The sequence below is a fragment of the Anguilla rostrata genome, chromosome 1, assembly GCF_018555375.3.
Source record: "Anguilla rostrata isolate EN2019 chromosome 1, ASM1855537v3, whole genome shotgun sequence".
NCBI classification, from domain to species: Eukaryota; Metazoa; Chordata; class Actinopteri; order Anguilliformes; family Anguillidae; genus Anguilla; species Anguilla rostrata.
In genome coordinates this window covers 25383911-25407482 of record NC_057933.1, presented here as the reverse complement: position 1 = coordinate 25407482, position 23572 = coordinate 25383911, and the positions used below count along the sequence as shown (strand labels likewise).

General features: G+C 42.2%; 1 protein-coding gene across 1 annotated transcript in view; it reads left to right on the top strand.

Annotated features, from left to right (window-relative positions):
* prkd3 (protein kinase D3) overlaps window positions 1–23572 on the top strand; it is a 63802-nt gene that overhangs the window by 7494 nt on the left and 32736 nt on the right. The window lies entirely within an intron of this gene.

Below are 23572 nucleotides of genomic sequence, written 5' to 3'. Positions count from 1 at the left end.
TTACTGACCCCATTTATGTGATCACAGTGCTCCTTGCTTCTTCGTGCCTAAACCTGATGATAGTAATTCATTTTGCTCTGATTACTGGAGAGTACATGCTGAAACACATTCTTATCCTCTTCCTTGGGTGTGTGATTGTGCCTACACAGTTATTCCAGCTAAATTTGTCTGTAAATCCTGTTTATAAAATTGGTGCTGACAGGTTATTTTCATTAACAATGGCAAGGAAACTACTGTGTTGGTGACCTGTTGTGGACTACAACATTGCTATGTTAAGCTCTTCGGTGCGAACAATGGTTCAGACACATTTCAGCAATTGATAACTCAAACAATATATAGATTGCGGGACTGTGGAGCATGGACTGATGATGGTGTCGCATTCAATGCTTGGTTGGCTTAGCAACCAGTAGAATTTTTAATTGAGTGGTGTGAGTTAACTTGGAAAAGTGATGGACAAGGCCATGTTTATTATATCAAACCTGGGATAGAGGAAATCTGTGTTTCCTGTTCCTCAGATTTGGATGTTCCACAGATTTGGATGAAAGATTTGGTGTTAAGGGTATCTCCAGTGGATCTAGAGATTTTATTTCCCTGACTCGCTTTGTGATACGATAACTTGTGAATGGACTCTCAGGACACTGGAAGGGTCAGTGTGATCTTGAAATATGATTTTGTGCTGTCTGCTCTATGAACTTAACAGCTTGTCCCTAGATGTTTTTATAACCAGTTTATAACCCTGGTTTTTTAATGTTTCTCCTAATGTGGAATGTCCAGGCCGATCACATCACTGAAATGTACTCAAAGCAGGAGAGTGCAGACGAGCACGTCTTGTGTCCACTCTGCAGTTCACCCGCTAAGCATTGCTAGCTGCAACTAATTATGCATCGCTATGAATGCATTATGGACTGGCACAGTCAGAATTAAATACCAGATTGGGAGAAGAATCCACACATTCTGACAGTATCTTAATAGGATGGGCCACCCGACAGCCTTATTAGTCTTGGTTCATGCCAGTTATATGGATGAACCAAAACTAATAACCAATTCAACACCTTATCCGAAAGACGGCGACTCCTACAGCACGGTGTCCCCATCACAACACCGGGGGATTTCCCCGGACGCCTCCCATACAAGCATATGGCTATAGACAGTGTTGAACCCTTAATGTCTGGTAGCTGTATTTCTAAATTTCATTAATAAATAATTTATTTAGTATTATTTTCTTTTTGGTTTAAACTTCAATGTTAATACATTTAGCTTTCCTTCAGTATATTTTCATTGCGATTTTGTACATATCCTACATGGAACAAGTTGTATTTTTTTTCTGTTGTATGAATGATTGGCAGAAAACAAAAACAATGATACTTTTATCACACATGTGCAATGTCTTATTTGAAACATTTATTGATTAAGTTAAGCTGGATAGACATAAAGTGGTCCTCCTTTTAAAGTTCCCTCACTGAAGCTCACTGAAGCTCTGTGTTTTATGGCACTGTAGAAATCATCCCTCTCAAACTTTAAGCTTACAGTCCGGCCCATGGGTCATTGCCTGATGCTTTCCTGCTCAGTTTTCAGTTCCTTTGAAATGTATATGTTATTTCTTTACATTTCAACTGTCAGTTTGTAAATACATTTGGTTTTGAGATTGGCAGACAGATATTGCTATTTTCAAATGAGAGTTATCCAAATCTACAATTTATCTGGCTCGCTATCTCACAGTCAAATTACGATGAATGTTTGTTGTCTCCCTGCTCTCTTTAACTCCTTACCAATGTCATGGAAATAAAGTGTATGGGTTTGATTATGTGAATCCATCAAGTTTGCATTTGTGTTTATGACTGCTAGGAGTTTTACAGATCATAGTTAAGAGTTTATTCAATGAACATGGAAAGTAATTATATTATATTATATTATATTATATTATATTATATTATATATTTTACTACATGCTCTGGATTTTCATTATATTTGAAGATATGCCTTCAGTATTTAGTAAGGAAATCCATTTTTTTTTCACTGTAAAGTTTAAGTTAAAGATCAAGATAAAATTAGCCTCATTTTGCCTCAACAGTACTACAGAGAAACCTGTGCTCAGCATCATTAGCTGTTACTGCAGCTTTCTTACCAGTACCTATACACAAAAGCTGTTTTTCAGCCATCTTTCACTGCAATTATGTGCGGAGTATATTGTCGAAGCCAATAGCCGCACCGAACTTGAATCACTGCAGATGTCATCTCGGCTGTCCTTACTGTGCCGCGATGCTCTGGGGCCGTCGGCAGGGGCAGGGGCGTCGGGCGTGTGCTGCATTCTTCCCCAGGCGTGTCCGCAGGCGTAGCTCCAAGTCCTGCTTCTGTTTCAGTCACAGCTCAAAAGGGCACTCGCCACACACACACAGGCTCATTTCATATGGACATTCAGGCATTGGAATTGATTGGGCTACCGAGCACTTAAAATATCACCTGTTATTCTCCTGATATTCTACTAATATTCTTCTGATGTTTTTTGTATTTCTGATGCATAAGGCAACTTACATGGTTGTATAGTTTGTATCGAATGGAAATACACCTTTCTGGAAATTAGCATCTTGTTTAATTAATTAGGTTTACATGCTATATAGCTTGTATCTAGTGCACCCACCCTGCTCCTTCAAAACTACACGTCAAGGAAGACTTTCTGATTATCCTGTGATAGAGTACCACACTTCCTTGCAAATGTATGTTGCTGAGACTTTTTTGTAACTTTCCCTGTCTTAACTGTTCCATACAGCATTAAGGCAGCTAAACATTATATATATTTTTTTTTTTTTAGGAGCAAATCCATTTTTACTTGGTGCTTGCTGCATGTACTCTCTCATTCACTCTTAAAATTTTATAAAAAGTACTGGTACAAATAAAGTAAAACGTAAAATGATATTTGCAGAAGACATAAATTTTGGGGAAAAATGCCTCTGAAATATGGACAAAAATACAAAAGTGCGGCACCGGAAAAATTGGGTATTTGCTGACGTTTTAAAAGAAACCATTGGAAACATTACTGCAAAGAAGTCAACATATCCGTGGAATTTAAATGACTTTGTGAGAATCCAGTATTATAACCCCAGAAATAATTTGTTCAATTTATAATAAATGAGAATTCCAGAAGTCAAGATAATCAGGCATGCATTCCACCGACCTTGCATCTGGATTGAGGCAATGGGACGATTCTGGCCTTTGCAGATCCTCCACTTTATTCATTGGTTTAAGACTGTCAGTAAGAACAGCCATTTGAATTCCTCCTTGCCCACCTTGGCATTGGAAACACATCGGATGTGTGCGTCCTCAAATGACAGTTGGTAAGGTTTTAAAACGTGTCCTCGCTCACCAACCTATTTGCAATATCAGGTGAAAACTATCACTTCAGCCTGTTCCCATGCATTATACGTGGAACTGTCACTAATCAGACTTTGTCTGAGCATTGAAATGAAGATGAATGCATTTGCATTTTTAAAATGCTCACAGTGACTTGGCATATCTAACCAACGCTGTCCATTTCTGCCCTGCGTGCGACTCCGTCCGTGTGCCTGAACAATTCATTTACACACTTAGCGTTAAGTTGAAATACTTGCATACTTAAACTAATTCATTCAGAGGCCATGGCATTTCGGATGTGTATCTTGGACCCGTGCTAGTAGCAAGGGAATTTGTGTTGCATAACACGGAAAAATGATTTATTGATTTGGCAATGCTTTTTAGGAATAATTTATTGCACCGTTTTCAGGATTGGTCAGCATACGCAGTCCAGCAACCCCGTTCAGTATGAGGCTTGAATTGAAATGTGCGTTTCCAGACTGAATGCCATGTTTTTTCCACATAATTAAATTATATTGTTGCAAAGGGGGAAAACACCAGTTGCTTCACAAGCAGGACTTTCCCGAATCCTCCCTTTCTTCTGAACAGGGATCACAACCATCTGAAAAGTTTTGCCGCTCCCATGTGAATACGTCTATCTTTGCTCCCACTGAATTATGTGTGTGATGAAAGCCATCATTTTAATTTTTAAAAAATTTTGTATAGCTCTTTTAACAAAGGAGCTTTGTCACAAAGCAGCTTTACAGAGAACCGGCCCCCAAAGAGTAAGCCTAGGGCAACAGTGGCAAGGAAAAACTCCCTGACTGATATCAGGAAGTAACCTTGAGCAGAACTGGGCTCAGAGGGGGAACCCATCTGCCGCATTTATGGGAGTAAATTATCGGTATTTTTTTCCGTAACAGTGTTAAATGTTATTGATACTTCATCTAAAATAACAGTATTGAGTGAGATGAAGGCTTTTGGAAAAAAATATGTACCTCCATTAAAAGACTCATGGTTGGAGTTATAGTTGATTTTAATTCCAGAGAAACATAATATATCAAAAAAACAGCGACACTACAAAGCTGTCACCTTAAAGTGTGCTATGCATCTGTATATGAGTTTATTACAGCCCTGCGAATGAAATGATTAGTGAGGTTATTAAACAAACCTTGCTTGAACAATGTTTGTGCTTGACTGTGAGACTCAAGGTTTACAGTGTGTCTTGGCCTCTATGTTAACGGCTCTCTGTTGCTCGCAGAGAAAGGCCGATTAAGCCAGCGGAGGAAGGAAATTCGGCAGTTTTTTTGGGCATGTGTCAGGGGGAGAGGGAGAAAAAAAACTGAAAATGTTTCCTCCACACAGCGGTTTTATGAACATTTTATCTTACCCCGAGTTCCGCGGCTGCGTTCACTCATTTCAACAGTTTTCACCGTGCCCTGAAGTCCAGTGCACGGCACCGTAAGCCAGTATTAGGGCACTCCAGAGTCTTTACGCTCAGCGGATGAGACCGGTGTTTCCAGATTAAAAATCTTCTTCAGAATCCCCCCTCTGTCATTTACTAACGTGCATTTTCACTTCATACTAGCATGCATGTTTCTCATTGCGTTTTTCTAAATGACATACATTTTGTGGGGAATCATCCCCAGGTCTGGCAACCCTGGATGAATCCTACACAGCTGCCTCGGTAATTGCACCGACAAAGATCATTTAAGACACACCAGTGTTCTGCTTGGCACACGCCTTGAGAGAAAAGAAATGGCCCGTGTGGAGCAAAACATTTTGAGAAACCCAAAGAGTGATTCATGCATTGAGCGACTGTAAATTAATTGGAAGGTCATTTGATGGTTAAAACACGATGTGCTAAAAGCAGAGACCTGCCGATTTTGTGCTGCATTGGGATGCGATGATTGTCCGTTTCACGCTTGCTCCACCCCATGTTGGTTCCCCGGTGTTCTCCTCTCCATTTAACGGCTTCTGTGTTTCATGGCCGCTCAGTTCCCCCTGTGCTGCTGGCGTTCTAGCTGAATGCTAATAGCTTTAATGACCACTTCATATTTGAATATTAGTTTAACAGTCAGTCTGGGACTTCGCATGGCGGGGAGGGTGGGCTCCCTGCCCGGTAACCAACTGAGCTTTATCATTCCCCCGCAGGTTCACACGGAGGATAGCTTGTCAATATGTTAAGCGTCGTCATGGTAACGGGGGCCTAGGAGCAGGTAGCAAATGACCCAAACTGGAGTGGGACCAAGCGGCACGGCAGCGTTTGGAAACTGGAGCGCAGCATGGTTGGCTCCTAAAAGCCAAGACTAGCTCTGGAAACCCGCAAGAAAATAACTGCCCCCCTCATTCCCCGTATGGATAGTATGCATCCACACAGTTCTGTTCGTGTTATTTGGGGATGGGGATGGAGTGAGAGAGAGAGTGAGAGAAAGTGAGAGAGCAAGAGAGAGAGAGAGAGAGAGAGAGAGTGCTCCAGGCCAATTTCGCTCACATTCATTCCTGGAAAAGCATGCCCAGTGACCTCCAGAAGTAAAGGCCAGAATGAGTGTGACTCTGCCTCCCCAACCTCCTCAACCTCCTCAACCCCTCACCTCTGACCACCCCTCCCACCACAATCCAGCTGCCACAGTTGCCCTGAAACTGCTGTAAGTGACTCTGGGATTTGAATGAATCAGTCTGGTCTTTACTTTGAAATTTTGGAACTTTTTAAAATTTATTCCAGTGTGCTTAGCCTTTTTGCATTTTTCTACACTAATGCACAAGGAATGCAATATGTGTGTATCATGAAGCTGTTTGGCACTTTCTTGGACTGAGGGAAAGGTACAAAAGAGGCCCAGCAACTCAGTGTGATGTTTTGAAGGTTCTGGAAGAAGTGGGGGATACCATTCCACAAGTCTATTGCAGAATTATTCGAAAAATATTTCAAAATCTCTGGAAAAATCTGAGTGGCTCTGAAGGTTTGACTTCCTTGCCATAAAGTATATTGTGTATAACTTCATTTTCCTTTCTTTTTTAAAAGGTGTGTTAAAGGGCCCGGAAAAGCCGTTTAAATAAATCATTGGTAATTATAATGCCAGTTCATTTCTTGCAGAATGACTGCACAAAATAACTAAAAATCCAAATGTGATGAGGAGTGCCAGAAAGTAATATGTCAATCAGGCAGGTCTGAGAGTAATTTGTGATTTTTAGCGCTCCCTGTGCGCTGGCTAATTCCTACCATCTGCGTGTTTCTGTAATTTCATTCTGTGCAAATGTGGCGGTTTCAGCGGCCTGGGACGGGCATTGGCAGGCGGGCGACGGGCGACGGGCTGGAACGGTGTGAGTCGCGGAAGGCGCGGTCCCCCCGGCGGTCGGGATTCTGGGCTGGGCCGCGTCGGGCGGTCGCGTTCACTGCAGCCAAAACGGCGCGGACCGGGTTCGGCGGCGACTGCTGACACTCATTGTTCTCGTGACCCTATTCTTGCGGTTGCTATACTTTTCCTGGGTATAACAGGGAGGAACATTTCCATCAGGTTCTATCAAAGTCCAACCGTTTACGCTAGAGACAAGAAACCACTGTTCCACTGGGGCCAGGATACGCGGGTTCCCAAACTGGTTTCCCAGGATTTTCTGATGTTCTCCCAGCGGAATACAAAGAATATTGCACAGTAAAATGTCCAGTGTTAATTCAACTGTAATAGAGTACATGTGAGTCCAACACTGAACATTTTACTTCTGTTTTTTGGCTTGTCCTCCTGTAGTACCACAGCCCCAGTGGAACAGTGGTTTCTTGTGTCTAGTATAGCTGGTTGGACTTTGATAGAACCTGATGGAAATGTTCCTCTCTGTTCACTATCCTATTGATTTTCAGGTCAATGTCGCTGGGGCGTCCGATAGGACGATCAGTTCGCGCTCTGCTTAACTCCAGGTCCGCATTCTGGCTCGTGATGAAACTTGACACGTGTTAGCTTCTCTCTTTCTCTGGGGCCTATTTTCAGGGTGCAGGTGCAAGGTCTCATGCTTTTGGTGGTTTTGATTTCTGTCAGCCAGTTATGCATGCCCAGTCACTGAAGATCCTCCCCGACAGCACAGGCTGGGTCATATAACTTGGGCATTGCAGGATCAAGGCTGGGTCAAATAACCTGGACATTGCAGAATCAATGTCATCGACTACAGTATGACCAGAAGGCTGCAAACAAAGACTGGACTGTTTTTGTCCCTCCAGAGTTAAGGTACGTACTGTACCAGTATATTCACAGCAGTTAACCAGACAACCATACCAGGCCTGTTGTCACCAGAGACCATTTTAAAAAGATTTTCCATAGTTATTATAACACAATACAGAGGAAACTAGAGAAAACCCAAATCAAGTACAGATAAAAAAGAGAGATCTAGCTTCTGTAGACACAGTTGTTTGAACGGTTGCTGCACAGCACTGTGTTGTAGCAGGTGTTCATGGTTAGCAGGAGTATTTACATGCCAGATGTGCTAAGGTCTGGGCGGTTTTCTCCTTCATCTGGTTTTTATTGCTGCTTTTGAACATGTTGTTTTTTCATTTTTGTCCCTGTTTGATTGGTTGAGGATGTCTGTAGGCCCTGCCTCGTCGCCGCAATGTCGAACTTAGGTTCAGGAGCGTATGCTCGTCCTCCAAAGGGTGCGTTGCCAACTCTCCCTTCCTTTCGTTGCCACTGCTTTTCTTTTTACTTGGAGTGTCGCGCTACCTACAGCCTGTGCTGGCAGGCCACATGCGCTGATTTCCAAGAGGAGTCACTCTTAGATTAGATTACATGAGATTTATTAGGCAATTAAAAGTACATATACATCTGCGCCAGTTAAACACAGACAGCATTCATTTAAAACCACCAAGGACAAAACATAATAAATCCCAATGGTATATTTACATCCATTTTTTACTCACCATCCTCTATGGCAGAAGTCTGTGTTTGTTTCTGTACTTCATGCCAACTTTCCCCGTTAATTATTTCATTAGCCCAATCTCTTAGTAATTGATAATTTAGCTATATTTCGTGGTAAGTTCATAAATAATAGCGGAAGACTATTCCTGTGTCCCAACATGAAACATCTAATTGCCGTCTAATCTATGTTTAAACCAGCAAATGCATTCAGCCAATTAGCTCATTTGGCCAGTCTAATTGGTGTCAACAAAAACCTGCTTACACACGAGCCCTGCAGGAATGGAATTACCCATCCCTGCTCTAGGGCGGGTAAATAAATGACAGGACAGGCGAGACGGACAGTAGCGCACTCAGTGGGATAAACAGCCTACAGATCAAGTCATTAAACATAGGAGAGAGGTAGTGTGCTACAGGGTTGGGAGGGACATGTGACTGTTACTCTCCCTCCCTGGATGATGCTGTAGTATATATAGGGCCAAATATATGCCTGGTGCAGTGAGGGTCCCGTTCCAGGTTATGGGCCACGTCGAACAATTGACTGCCCTTATTAGCCCCCATTAGCTGTCTCGGTTTCTAATCATTATAGATAGGTGCGTGATGAATGAGCGGCTGATTACTTGCACTATAAGTACATTTCTAAACTAAATGCTTGTGAGTAGCCTTGGACTAAGCCTTGGACACTCTATGTACTTGAAGTGACTCTCTGTTGAACTATGTACACTCTCTCTGTCAAATATTTACATCAATACATAATACATAAACATAAACGGGCTACTGTAGAGTGTGGCCAAAGCACATCAAGTGTATTCTTTTTCACATGTTTGTTGGCTTTTTAAAAATTCCACCATTTAAAGCTTTCAGCAGTTTTTCCGACCCTTGAGATTGCGGTTGTTGTCATGCCGAATCAAGCCTTATGGTCAGCTTTGTTCAGCGATTTCATTTGAGCTGACTGTGCGGCATCCTTTTATTATGCTGCAGTACAGTTGTGTGAAGTTGCGGTGAATAAGCAATGTTCTCGTTCCTTAGAAGCTTTTCCTGGATCAGAATCCACGTTCCTCTGTGTGCTGTCGGGGGATTTGGGTTAGGGTTGTTAATTTGAGAATGACAACATTCATTTTCTGGCATATTGAAGCAATTTTTATATGGATCTGTCAACAGCCTTCTTGTTGCATAGAGCATTGTGTGGTTTTAATGGGACATTCAATTGGGGGAATGGGACCTTGAGAGGATGTGAATAAAGGCTTGGGAAGAAAACCCTTGGGTTTGCAGCTCAGGTAAGTTAGGGAACCCTGAAGGAGATGCGTGTAAAACCGTCTGGCCCCTTGTCTGTCTGCAGCGTCAACTTGTCCTCTCGACCTGATGACATCACTTTTTTACCAGGGAGCCGGGGATCCGCAGATGTGAGGAGATGCAATAATGGGGTTACTGTCGGAGCTAAGAATCGTGGTGATTTCCTCACATTATGTTACGAGCTGCAGGGTCGCAGGATGAAAAACATATGTATCTCAGTCTTTCATTTCTTTTTGGGTTTTTTTTGGGGGGAGGGGTGAGGGGTTTCAAAGTCAGCTGCTGTGTGTGTGAAGAGTTACAAAAGAGTGAAGCTTTCCTGTAGTCTGAGGTGATTTTCTTAGTTGACTGCAGAGGAACCTTCCACTGATGTCCCTTTCAGTGCTCGTTCATGTTATCTTCTGTCATTTTTGTAGCGCCGATTTTTTGAAATATCCAATCATATTCCTCGGCTTGTCTCATTGCTATGATGTCATATACAGATTTCTGAGAGTGTAGGCAAGCATGCCCTTTTGTCCAAGCCAAGTAACTGCAGGCCACCCCTTCTGTAATTCACATGTCTGGGTTGCGTCAAGGATTGTCTACTGACCGAAACCCTCCCTTCTATTATTATATTTGTTTGTACAGTAAGATTGTTTTTTTTATGTTCTTCCTCATCATACAGTTAGTTTTTGTGCTGTGCCACTCTTGTTAGCGGTATCTAAAATAAGCGGTGTGGTCGTTTTTAGATCTGGCTGGTGTATGAAAGTAGAAATTGAGCAGGAGGCTGTGTGAACGGAAACAGGGCTGAGCCAGACTGACTGATGTGTCTGTTTCTTTCCTTCATGTCTCCTTGTTAAAACCATAGACGGCGTCAGACAATGGCCAACTCCTGTGTGTATGTGAATGTGCGTGTATGTGTGGGTTGGGGTGGAGGAAAGTGAGAGGAAGCGGGGAGGAGGTGTGTTTGATGGTGTGATGGGAGAGGTATACTGTATGTGTGATGTGGGGTGGGGGGGATTTGTGGTTAAGGGGGGGGGGATGTGTGCGACAGAGGGAGATAGGGTGGTGACTGTGGAGGGAGACTGTGTTGTATAATGTATTGTGATTGGTTGGTTCGTTGGCTGGTTGGTGGAGGTGGGGGAGGAGACCACCGTAAAAGCCGCCAAATGGTACGGTCACGGTTCGATCTCCATGATACTTCCCTTCTCTCATCGCCCGAAACTCAGGCTCTCTCAGCCTGTAGACCAGGGCCTCTCCCTGCCTTTCTGTTTTCACGTTCTCCTTGTTTCCTCTCCTCGGTCGATGGTGGTTGGCAGAGGAGTACACCGTGTCCTGTTTTGCGTTTAGCCGGCCCTCTGGTTCTCATGTCTGTTTCGGTTTCCGCTCTTTCTCATCTGCTCCAGTTGCGACGGACCTGTATGGGCGCCGGCCCTGTGTAAGGCCACCCATCTCTGCGTTACTTCACAATAATAAAGGCCAGGTTGGTATCTGGCATATATTATGAAAATTGAAATTAATAAGATGCATATAACTTTTTAACCCAGTTTTTCCATTGCATTAGGGACAGAACTGACATCATTAAACATGAAACTGCTGAATGTACGCATTTCAGACCAATGAATAAGTGGTTACATTAAGCCACCCACCTTAAAATGGCTATGAGAATAAAACAGTAATACTACACAGAAACAGAACGAGAGCCAGCAATTATTCATATTTTTATACTTAGGCTTACCTTATCCAGACTTACATTTTTGCATGTTGTCCAATTATATTATTGAAGCGATTCAGGTTAAATACGTTTGCTCAAGGATGTAACAACAGCACCTCATCTGGGATCTTGACCTGCAACCTGAGTTACAAGCCCATTTCTTTAAGCACTATATGTGGTGAAAGAACAGCAATAATATTTCATTATAATGTATTGGCAGCCCTTGTGAGGCAGAACAGATAGTACAGCAGTTTTTTGTATTTCCAACTCGTGCTTGTGCACGCCTTTTTGTACTGTCTGTTTGGATGGGAGCAGGGCTGGGCTGTTGCTTTCACTTGCTTAAGCCTCGTTGGACATAAATGTTGTAGCTACTCAGAGGCCTTCAAATGCTGAAACACTATAATTCTGCTACAAACCAACAGGAAAGAACAGCCACTGGCTTTCACAGAAAGGGCCCATGTCTAACACTGTGCTGTTTTGTTGTAATTGTTGTATTATTATTATTATTGATTGCACTTGTATAGCATGGTGTCTTTCAGTCTCAGAAAGTGCTGAATATCACACTCCTGAATTTTCCTGTTATACTGGGAGCAGTCAAGCTCCCAGGCCTTTCCTTCCCTTCCTGAAAGCTCTTAAATTCCTGTGACTCAACCCCCCCTTCACACACACACACACACACATACTCACGCTCCCATCACTCCAGCTTACTCACAAAATGGCCCGTGCTGCCATGGGACTCTGTCAGCGGAGAAGAATGCGGGATCTGGTCAGACGGCTCGCGCCCGCGTGGAGATCGCGCGGCCCTTTCCTGTGCGCCGAGCGGCCGACAGAGACGGAGCCGCCACCCGCCAGCCCAGCCCCGGTGCTGCCGGGATCGCACCCCGACACACCCCGTGTGTAGGGAACTCACTCACACACGATTTATTTACTTACTGTGTGCCCTTATCCAGAGCCACTTCCACAAAAAATAAGCGTTGTTTATTTTTGTACATGATTCTTTTGTGCTGCTGAATATTTTCTGTAACTCGATGCAGTTCTGTATTTATTGAAGCAAATCTGTTTCAGTTCTACTTTCTGGGATGTGAACCTGAAATACTCTAAGGCAGGGCTGCCCAACCCTGCCCATCTGCTGTTCTGTAGCTTCCACCCCGACCCTGACGAAGCACACCTTGTTCAACAGCTAGAGATCTCACTGAGTTGCTAATTAGTTGAATCAGGTGTGCCAAATTAGGGTTGACATGAAAAGCTATAGGACAGTAGATCTCCAGGAGCAGGGTTGTCAGCCCTGCACACAGGTCTACATCTTTGACCCTGCACTGCAGTCTTAGCTTTGCAGGAAGTACTTCATCACTCTGAGAAGGCATGAGAAAAGGCATGCGTTTAAATCAGCTAAAGGCTTATCGGGCCTCTGGGTGTTGTGGGCTAGTAATATGAATCGGGGGTAGGCTTTTCTGGTTTCATTTATTGTTTTGAGCCGTTTGTGGTGATGGTATTGGCTGCGTCTTTGAAGTTGGATCTGACTTGATTTTCCCCCATTGTTTCATGCACTTGCTCCTCAAATAATGCTGTTATCGCATACCCCCAAGGACTAGCTCCTAGAACTCAGTCTGAGAGCAGAGTTAAAAGGGAAGACTGTAAAGACTAATTCACTGTTAGTCTCATGACTCTTTCAAATATTTTAGGATGTCGGCCAACCAGTTCAATGACTTAACTGCATTCATCCCCACGTCATACATACGATACTTTCTTATTTATTTCTGTAGTTTTTCGTCTATCCCCTCCATGTTTATGAACACCTGTCAAAACCAAAATTAGAGAATAAAAAAACATCAATTATAATGTATTTTGGCATTCTCTCGGGCTGTCCAATCACACTGCGCGACAAGGTATGATGATGTCTGTGAGATAATGAAATTCTAGAGGTGCGCAACATTTTTACCGTTGAAAATACATAATTTTTGCCGGACAATGCCTGATGGGAGGCTTTACTGATTTTGTTGCGGTGTGAGGATGACAGTGTTGGCTTCCGCCATTATTCATAATTCTGATATTACAGACCTTTGCGATGTGTTTATTGTGGAAATTCATATCACAAAAACAAAAAATATGTATATATATTGTTCAGCCCTACTTTGAGGTATTCCCTCTCATGCAGGAATTTGTGTCTCTCCACATGGTTCTGTTAATATAGGAAGCTATCCTTTCATTGAGTGTTGTGGTCTCAGGCTGCATGCATCATTGGAAGTAGCCTCCTTAAGCATACGTTTGCTGTGTAAACCGCATTGGACTTATATGAAGTGTATTTTTTGCTTTAAACCATGTACTTGAGACTGCACCTGTACCAGCCATTATGAACCAGCAGAACACACACTAAAGCTGAAAAAATATTTAAAAAATAAAGCGAGCTATCCCTTTAATACTCTTATCTCTTTCCCCTGTTGAACGAATTTGCTTGAAATGCATTATAATCTGCAGGGATGATTTATCTCAAATTGATTCATGGCTGTTTCCTTGAAACACAATCATTTATGACCAGCGGGAGAAGTTGTGCATCTGCGGTCTGGTAAGTGGCCGTTCATCTCTGTGCTACCAAGTGAAAAAAAAAAAAAAAAGAAAGAACAGAGGGAAAAAAAAGCGGTATGAATGTCCGCCCCACTCCTCCCCGCTCCACAGGCTTCTGGCCTGCCAGCTTGATGGATTTTTTTTTTTTTTTTTTTTTTGAGCAGTGGAAAATTGCTGTTGGGCCTGCAGTGGAGAAGGCGGAGAGCACTGTGGGCCCATCTGTGGGGCGTATAAGTGCATCAGCACACGGCGAAGAACCCGAACCATATGAAGGGGAGGTAGCAGCAGAACAGATGTGCTACGGTGTTCTAAACGGCCCTAGTACTCGAGGCCTTAGGGAGGTTTTGACATACGGCGAAACGCACCAGAAGCGATGTTTTTCAGCGCAGGAGATCCGAGGTGGCCTGCGGCGGATGCGTCCTCGTGGGAATATGGCGGTAACCGCCGTGACGCTCGTGAAAATGTCCGGCTGACTTCCTCCATGCACGACCCGAACCCTCTGAACAGAGACCCATCCGCTACATGTCTTTTTCATTTCATTGGCTGCAGTCTTCCTCACAACGTTTGAATCTTTTTTGCATTCCTAATAAATGGAACCTCCAGACAGATTGCCTAATGTACTGAAGCTCCCACATAAAAGCTCACAGAATTCCTGCAACCCCTCTGTTAAGTGAGTAAATCGAATCCTTGTCATGCTAATCCCTTGTAAGCATGCAGCCGAAAGAACCTCAAGGATCCCACGAACAGACAAAATGTAAAAACAGCAACAAATATGAAAGACTAGCCTAATGTATAATTAGTGCAAATTAATTTAGTTTGAGTTAATTAATGCAAATAAACTTTTGGTCATAGGTAGAAGTCTCAGCAACAAATCAAAATCACAACCAAATCTATGGCATTCTCCGACAATTGCCAGTCACATTTTTAAACAACAAATTGCAGACCGTAGGCCCAGTTTTGTTAATCAGATTTTTTTCATAGCCAGTCAGTCGACGAGGTAGTACAACTTGAAATTGGTGTTTTCAGACATTTCAAACAATTGATGATACGGGATGGCTGTTGTATACTACTTCATCCATGGCAGTTGTATTCCTATGCAAGTGGAAAACACCATATAGGAAGAAGCAGAAAATAGTCAATAAGAAAAGTGTTTACTCTAGCTTGTTTCTAGCAAACTAGATTTTGTTGCTGTAGCATCCATTAGTATATCAACATTCATATACTACAATTGGGTGGATCAGTTAGACTGCGGTGTGCTTTGCCCAAGCCAGAAATACTTCTTGCAGACTTTAAGTCAGAGAGACAGAGCTGTAACAGATCTGAATGAAGATGGTTTGGACTTTAGGTGTTCCAATACAGCTGTTGAGTCTCACCAATCCCATCATAAATTCAGAAACAATACCATGACATTTGCCAAAATGATTTTTGAACAGTACCTTGAATACCCAGAAGTACTAAATTTTGTTGCTGATGTATCGAGTACTGTTCTCAAGTTCTCGCATAGAAGAGCGAATTGTATAACAAATCAAAAAAAGTATTCTCACCTATTTATTTATCTATTAACTTTATCCATCCTACATTTCAGAATTCTGAGCTATGCAACAATATTCAAATTCCAGTGAATAAGAGAGCAGTAATTATGGATTTTTGGTACAAATTTCTAATTATGCAAATGTGTGCTTTTCACAACATACTTGACTAGATAAAGTACTAAAATGTTGATAGATTTTTTTTTTAAGTACATCAGGAAGTACATGTACTCAGTAATACATACACTGTATGTCAAATTTCATAGCAAAATGATACAGAAGTGCATTGTTTCCATATGTTTTACTGTACTTGGTTATATATATATATATATATATATATATATATATATTCACCAGTATGTGTGACAGTATTGTACATACTGCATTGTGGACATGTATGTGTATACAAATAAAAGCTTCAGAGGATGGCCTACATCTCATTTGAGCTATTTTGATTTGGCTAGCTTTCCATACATCCAACGTCTGCCCTTGTACGAGTGGCAGATTCGCTATTCTGTGACATTTTTGAAGAAATGGTACGTCATTTTCTTTCATATTTAAGGAAGGAACACAATGCGCACTCATGCACACTCAACAGTAAATACGTGAGTAGCAGTTAATCAAGAAGCACGTTCTTTATCCACTTCATCCATATATCAGCAATATTTTAGAGAAAAGGCCCTTTTGAAGTAGCGAGACGTACTGTACCTTGCTGGATGGCTGTTGATTTAGCAGCTATATTTTCAGCGTGTTACCGGGACATGGCGTGCTTTGCTGGCAGGTCTGGTTTTTGGGAAGCACAGATGCTGTGAATTACCTGTAATTTAACAGCAATTTGTAGATTAAAAAATAGAATTACAGGAAAATGTTTTGATTACCTGCAATTCTGTGGAATTGAAGATACACATCAGCATATGGAATTCACTCCTAGATTGATTACTGATAGTGTGTCATTCGGCTACTGACTACTACTAAAATCAGTGCACAAAGAAGACCCCACCCCAATTGCCCTCAAATGCAATCTTTTTCATTTTTTTGCCTATAATTTTTGCCAGATGTGTGTCCGTTTGCTTTCTGGAAAATCGGGGGCCAGATTTATTAAATGATGCAGTGCAAACAGAGACGGGAAAAGTAGCACAAAGGGTTCTGAAAACAATTGATTTGTTAGAAAGTTTCAGTGGATCAATCTCAAAACTGAGCTCTGTTTTTCATTATAGCACTGTTTGCCTTTTCTTTGATGCACAAGTGATTTTTCGCATGCGTACACGACACTGGATGAACCCACTGGAACTGGGGTGGATTTATGTTAACGAGGGTCTTTTGAGTGTTCAGATTTATTTTCTAAAGCCTGTGTTAAATGCAGTTTACTGTAAGTGGCTCATATTTGTGGGAAAACATTGAGACCTCTACTGAGGACTCATTGATATCTGCTTTCAATATAAATACAAGGAAACTTCTGCATTAACTCTATTCCACGTCAATGTGTCTTTTCCTTTGGAATCTAAGGTTTCTCTTTCTTATATCGTTTCGTGTCATGCATTTGAATATGTACTTCCAACGTTTTTGTGGTCTCAGATCTTTGAGAGAAGAGTTGATGCACATGTGCATTGGTGTTATTAATTTGTGTTTCATATGCCAAGATTGAAAAATAAATTAAAACAGACTTCACATTGTTTAGACTTATTCCAACAGTCATTAACTGCGACTTTCATTATGGTTTGATTTAAAATATTCTGTTGAAAGAGCCTCTCACTATTAAATCTTAGTTATAGCTATACTTACATTCTTGTCATCACGAAAGTTAATTCTTGTTTCTTTAGTTGTTACTTCTGGTTTCATAGAGGAAAGGTAAATGTTTAAAATGGCTGAATATGCTGTTTCAGTTTTGCAGGCAGTTTGCTTATGGACAGATTTAAACAACAAGTATATCCAATTAATCAGGAAGCTCCTTCTTATTTTTCTAGGTTTTTGCGTAAACTTTCCTGAAACACTGTATATAGTGTACTGTAAATGTTATGATATAATACTAGGCAAATAGTCCTGACCCATTTTGCTGAGTGACAATTATTTTAAGGATAATCTCCCTTGTTATGGTAACAATGACAGAAAAGTGTTGTTTATGGATATGGATTGTTTTAGTTCTCGGCTGTGTGGGCTGTAAGGCCTTGCACTTTCCATGTATATTAAATAATTTGATGAAGACGCCACCAGTCCAGTGTACTGGAGGCAGAAGGGAACCTTTCTGTTTTTCTAAATGAAAGTTGTTTTCCAGAGCGTATTTCCACTGAATGTGGTCAAAGTAATTGCTTACACACTTCAATCACTTCTCCTAAGCCCTTGTATGCAGGAAACCACTGCTTTCCAGCAAAGACATTTGGACTGTGTACTCAAAGCATTTTCCACTAATTTTGGTATTAGCCTGATCTGGCAGTGAACGGGACTGCTTGACGGTGTCGTTAAACAATAACCAGCAAACAGAACGAGCTCTGTGTTTTGTCACTCGCGTAGCGCACTTTTAAGCCTCTTTTGTCATTTTGTCGGGGCTAAAGTCATCGATCCAAAGGGGTCAAGACTTAAAGCATTTTTGGGCACTCATCTGAAAAATTAAATGCAAAATTGATTTCAGGGTGAAACATTTAGGTGAAACAGTCTAGGCCTGTTGCTTCTGAAAAGTGTGTGGAGAAATTGTATAACTTGATGCCAGAGAGAATGAAATACAAATGTGAGTCGGATAAAGGCTGGAGGAGTGTTCATATTTCGGAAAGAAACTGCAGCAACAAGTTTGTCCTACAAATACAGTTGAACATTCCAATTAGGGAACCAAAAAAACTTCAATTGGGATTATTTTGGAAAAGCTGAAAGTTGGAAAAACATGGAGTGACTATATTCTGGATACTTGGGGTAGGCATTAAAGCCGACATGCAAAACAGCAGGATAGCAGGTGGGCTGGGGCCTATGGTAAATGGTAAGCTCAGCAACAGATTGCTGCAATGCAGTTTAAAAACGTAATAATAATAATAATAATAATAAAATAATAATAATAAATCCAGGCCTACCCTTTCTTGCATTTGAGCAAATCCAATCTCTCCTTTATTTCTCTCTCTGTTGGTGGGGATAAACCACAGTATGAGGGTCTCAAGCCAGAGCATTAATGCAAGATAGCATCCTGCAATGCTTATTACTGGCGGACGGTTTAGCTTGGCCTCGCTTTTCATGTTACGTGCATGTTCGTATGTAGTTTAACTGTTTTAAACCTAAAGTTTTTTTCTCTCAATTTGAAAACGGCAGTAGTATTTCTAGGCTGGCCTAATCATCCTCTGTCAATTTGGTAGAGTCCAGACCAGCATGCGCTCTCTTCTGAGAGACATGCTGCTGGTCCTCGCTACTGATCGCAGTCATTGCGAGGAGCGTACTTCCTGCAGGGCTGGTGAAGGTGGAATGCGCCCCATTAACCTGGAACAGGATGATATGAGGAAGATTCCACCAACTGCAGCGCTCCCTCCCTGACCAATGCTATGGCTAACTGCGCACAGTCCTGCAGGGTTGCCAGCCGCATACTCACAACGCGCATCCAAGCCACAACAACGGAATGCATCCCATCGATACAAGTCATCCTCCATTAAATTTTAATTATTTGCTAAGGTGAAATATCCACCATAAAACCACTCATCAGCAGTTCCATTTTTATTGGGTGGGGGTGGGGGGTAATTAATGGAGGGTTTTATGATTGCTACCCTTTGGTCTTCTGTCCAGTTTCCACACTGTTCGCCTTGCTTTTATGCTTTTCATTTTTGCTCAAACATCTGTATTCCCTCTGTTCTCCTGCCATTAAAAGGATTTGGCATATTGGCGACAGATTGTTCCATTTATCTGAAGATTAGGGCAGGAAAGCCCTATCGTCCCCTGGATGAGTAGGTCTCACAGACCGATTTGCAGTTTTGGCATGCGCTTGCATCTCTGTGTGGAGTGCAGATTTTGTAAACACAGGAAGAGCCGGATTTTCATCCTGGTGGTAAGATGTGAAATGTTATTGCCAGTCCGCAACTAAGAAACTGCGGAACTAATTGCACTGGCCTCTCTTAACAGATTGTTGCTCCGATTAACTGATTTTGTGCTTCCCATCAATCACTGGTTATGAAGACCTTAGGGAGGCAGGGCTGGATTTCACCCAGACATGGAGAAAGACAGTCACACCCAACAAAAGAGTCCTTTGGTCTCCAGGCTTCCCTAGGCCTCTGTTGAGTCCTCATACCTATGAAATCCCAGGTTCTGTCTTTCTGCCCCTCTCTCAGTCCCAGTTGGCCATCCCTACATGGCGTCCGGCTTGTCTGGACTTGATGAGGTGCCATGAAAGACCATGGCGAAGGGGAAGCCAATGAAGCCGTTTGCATTTTCATATAGCATAACAAAAAGGCTTGAGAAGGAATGGAAATATTTGATTTGGCGCACAGCAATGGAACTTGCATACCGTAGTATTATGGTGCTGTATGAGAGACAGTTGGTTTGGTCAGGCCACCGTAAAGAAACAGCGGGAAGGTGGTAGAGCGGTAAAGCCGGCCCGTGCTTGTGAAAAGTACATATAGCGCGCGGAGGTAAGTCTTGGAACGAGTCGTTTTTCGGAAATGTCTTACAGATGCCATGACGTAACGGCAATAACGTGAACTACCCCAGAGGAGCAAATGTTGCCATTTTTCAGTTCCTATCCGTGTGCCTTGAGTACATCAGCATTTATGTTTTTTTCTCATTAGCTTTCGTCTTGTTTCGAATAGCCATACTTGTTTAAGTGCGCCAACTTTGTTGTCTGAGATTTTACACGTTGGAATTGTGCTTTGGATGTTGATTTCTTTAGATTGGCTTCATGTCCAGGGTGTATTCCTGCCTCTCGCCCAATGTACGCTGAGATAGGCTCCAGCAACCCCGCCGCAACCCTGCCCAGAATAAGCGGGTATAGATAATGGATGGATGGATGGATGGATGGATGTTGATTTCTTTCAGGGATGTAACTGTGACTAATACTGCACAAATGCCTGTGTGTGACATCTGGAAGAATAGAAAGATTTTGATTAATAGAAGAGGGATTGTTAGGTGATGTTTACATTGTAATAAAGTGACCAACCTGTGCTGTGGAAAATCTCTGTCAGCCCACATCCATAATGAAGGATAAATCATCGTGTGATATGGGTCTTCCCACATAATGCTGTTTTCATTGGCCTGAACCACTCAAGGTATTTCTTAGTTCTGATATTTTGTATAACATAAAAATGATAATTGCAAATAATATAATTAAGGAAATCAGCCATGGTGTGTTTTTATCCAAGACAATTTTTTTAAATTTGGGAAATTGCATGGAAATTTAAAGCGGATATCGTGGAAAGGTTGCATATTTTTTAATTTTTCTGGGGACTCTTATGTACCCCTTTTTGGAAGTCCCTGTGTTAAGCCATCTAGCTTCGATTCATCTGTGTTCAGATCTGTCTGCGGAGAGCAAAATCGATATTTTTCCCTGAAGTTTGTGACTATTGACTATTCCGTGAAGATTGACTAGGGACAAACTTTTTAATTCTCCTTTCCATTTATTCTTTTCATGAAGTGAGGCAAGACTGCTTCTGTCTCTGCGGAGCTCTCCCCTCATCTGGAATGTTATCTTTCTGTTCTAAACTTTGGGGGGGGGGGGCTTGGTTATTTAATGGAGATGAAAGAGAGGCTCGGCTTAGCAGTGGGGTCCTTGTTATTGCGAAGGCCGGCCTCCAATGTCCCCCGGTACTGTCCCCGGCGGTGCAGAGCCGGAATGGAGTGGTCGCCCTGGTAGTTTCAGACCCTCACGCCAAGGGTAATGGCTCAAGAGTACAGGAGATCAGAGATAGGGCTGCGACTGTTTGGATGAGGTTATGTAAGACACCGCCGCTCCAGGCCTCTCATGTTTCTTCCACATTTGGGATGAAAGGATGGTTTCTCTCTGGAGTTTAGTAGAAGTATAAATAAAGATTTTATAGAAAAAGTTACAGACAAACCCTGAATCCATTTTTCTTTATGGGTAGAAGGGCATCATAAAGGTGTCAATTGAATTTTCAACCTCTCATATCAGCTGTTTGTGCAATTTCTCCTGTTTTTCTATTTGAGTTTCATGTCCGTGGGGGTTAAGGGGGTAGGTTCAATATCCTCATCCTTATGGCCAAGACATTACATTCTTCCAAAAGGACTATCTCTTCCTCTCTGATGTCTTTTAACCGTCACCTTTTTGAGGATAGATAGTTACACTAAATGGTTTGCGAACCCTTTGGAGTTTTTTGGATTTCTGCATTACTTACTCATTAAATGTGGCCTGATCTTCATCTAAGTCACAGTAATAGACAAACACAATCTGCTTAAACTAATAACAAACAAATAATTGTACTTCTCGTAAATACTGAAAGTATCATCTAAACATTCACAGTCTAGGTTGGAACACATATGTGAACCACTAGACTAATGACTCCAGAAGCTACAGTAATTGGAGTCAGGTGTTCCAACCAATGAGATGAGATTGGAGGTGTGGCACACAATGTTTGGTTACTGACAGAGTTTGCTCTTCTCGAGAAACATCTGATCATGTGAACCATGCTGTGAACAAAACTATTTTATGAAGACCTTAGAAGAAGATTTGCAGAGATGCCTAAAGCTGGAAAGAGCTACAGAAGCATTTATAAAGGTTTGGATGTTCATCGAACCACAATAAGACAGGTTGTCCACAAATGGAGGAAATTCAGTACTGTGGCTACTCTCCCTAGGAGTGGACATCCTGCAAATATCAACAAGAGCGCAGCATGCTTCGCTGAACCAGCAGAGGATCTGCAGAAATCTCAAACGTCTCAGTTTATGTGTCCACTATAAAAATAAAAGAAACACTAAACAACAATGGCATTCAATGGAGGACACTACAGAGGAAACCACTGCTCTCCAAAAAAAACATTGCTGCACGTCTCAAGTTTGCAAAAGACCGCCTGGATGTTCCACAACGCTTCTGGGACAATGTTCTATCGACGGATGAGACAAAAGTTGAACTTTTTGGCAGAAATGCACAACGCTATGTTTGGAGGGAAACAACTCCATTTATCAACACCAAGACGTCAACCCAACCATGAAGCATGGTGGAGGGAGCATCATAGTTTGGGGCTGCTTTAGTGCCTCAGGGCAGAAATCCAGGTAATTCAAAAGGGTTCACAAACCTTTTCTTACAACTGTATGTAATTAGGACATTCCTTTGATGGGTTGTCAGTGGGTCTGGGGTAATTGCAAATTGAAGTACTGGGATTTTTCTTGCTGTGTGAAGCCCCCACTCTTACAAAGGCCTTGTGTAATGTACAGTGTTCAATGTGATGGTGGTCAGCGTAGTCCAGGGATCATCAACTCTGGCCCTCGAATCCAAATCCAGCCCTGGTATTCTTTTCTCCCGGATAATTAGTGCTACTGATTGGCCAGACTGTGGCAAAGGACACCCAGGCAAAGGGAGGGTGGAAAACCAGCAGGTATCGGCCCTCGAGGACCGTGAGTTGCTGATCCCTGGCGTAGTCCATTTAATCTTTTTTGAACAAAGGACAGTTGACTGCAGTAGTTGAGTGCAGAAGTGTGTGCATGCATGTGTATTTGTGGACATATGTGTATGTGCACTCGTGCACATGCACATGTGTGTGCGTGCATGTTCAGCGGTGTGTTCATCTGTGAGTGAGATGGCAGTAATTCCTCCAGGGTCAGCAAGCTTTATAACCTCTGATTCTGTGGAACAGGAAGTGACTCACTATCAGCTGTGGTCACATCCTGGCGAAGCTGCACGAGACTGCAGATTCCTCTGCCCTCCTCGGTGAATGTTTGCCATTGCTACTCGCAGAGCTGTGGGCACTATAGTAGCCTAACATTGGTACATTAGTTTGAACAAATTAGTTTGATACAGGTCTTATACCATTCCCGGAGGGGGCTTTATCCGGGTGCTGGTTTTCTTTGAACGGTGCTTTATGTTTCTCCTTCGATAACACTTGCAGCTAATCTTCATTCCATGAAGATCCATCCATCCATCTTTGCTGAGGTCACACGCTACACAGCCACCACTTGTTGCATGGCTTGGGTAATCTCTCCGCGAAATGAATCATTACTAACATACAGCGGTATGTTCAGAATGCCTCTTTTTTTCGTCGTCAGGCGGGAATACAGTGCCTAAAATAGTCAAAGACTTAAGGAAAACAAATGCATACATTCATATTGCGTAAAATCTTTCAGTATATGAAGACTGGATAAAAATATGA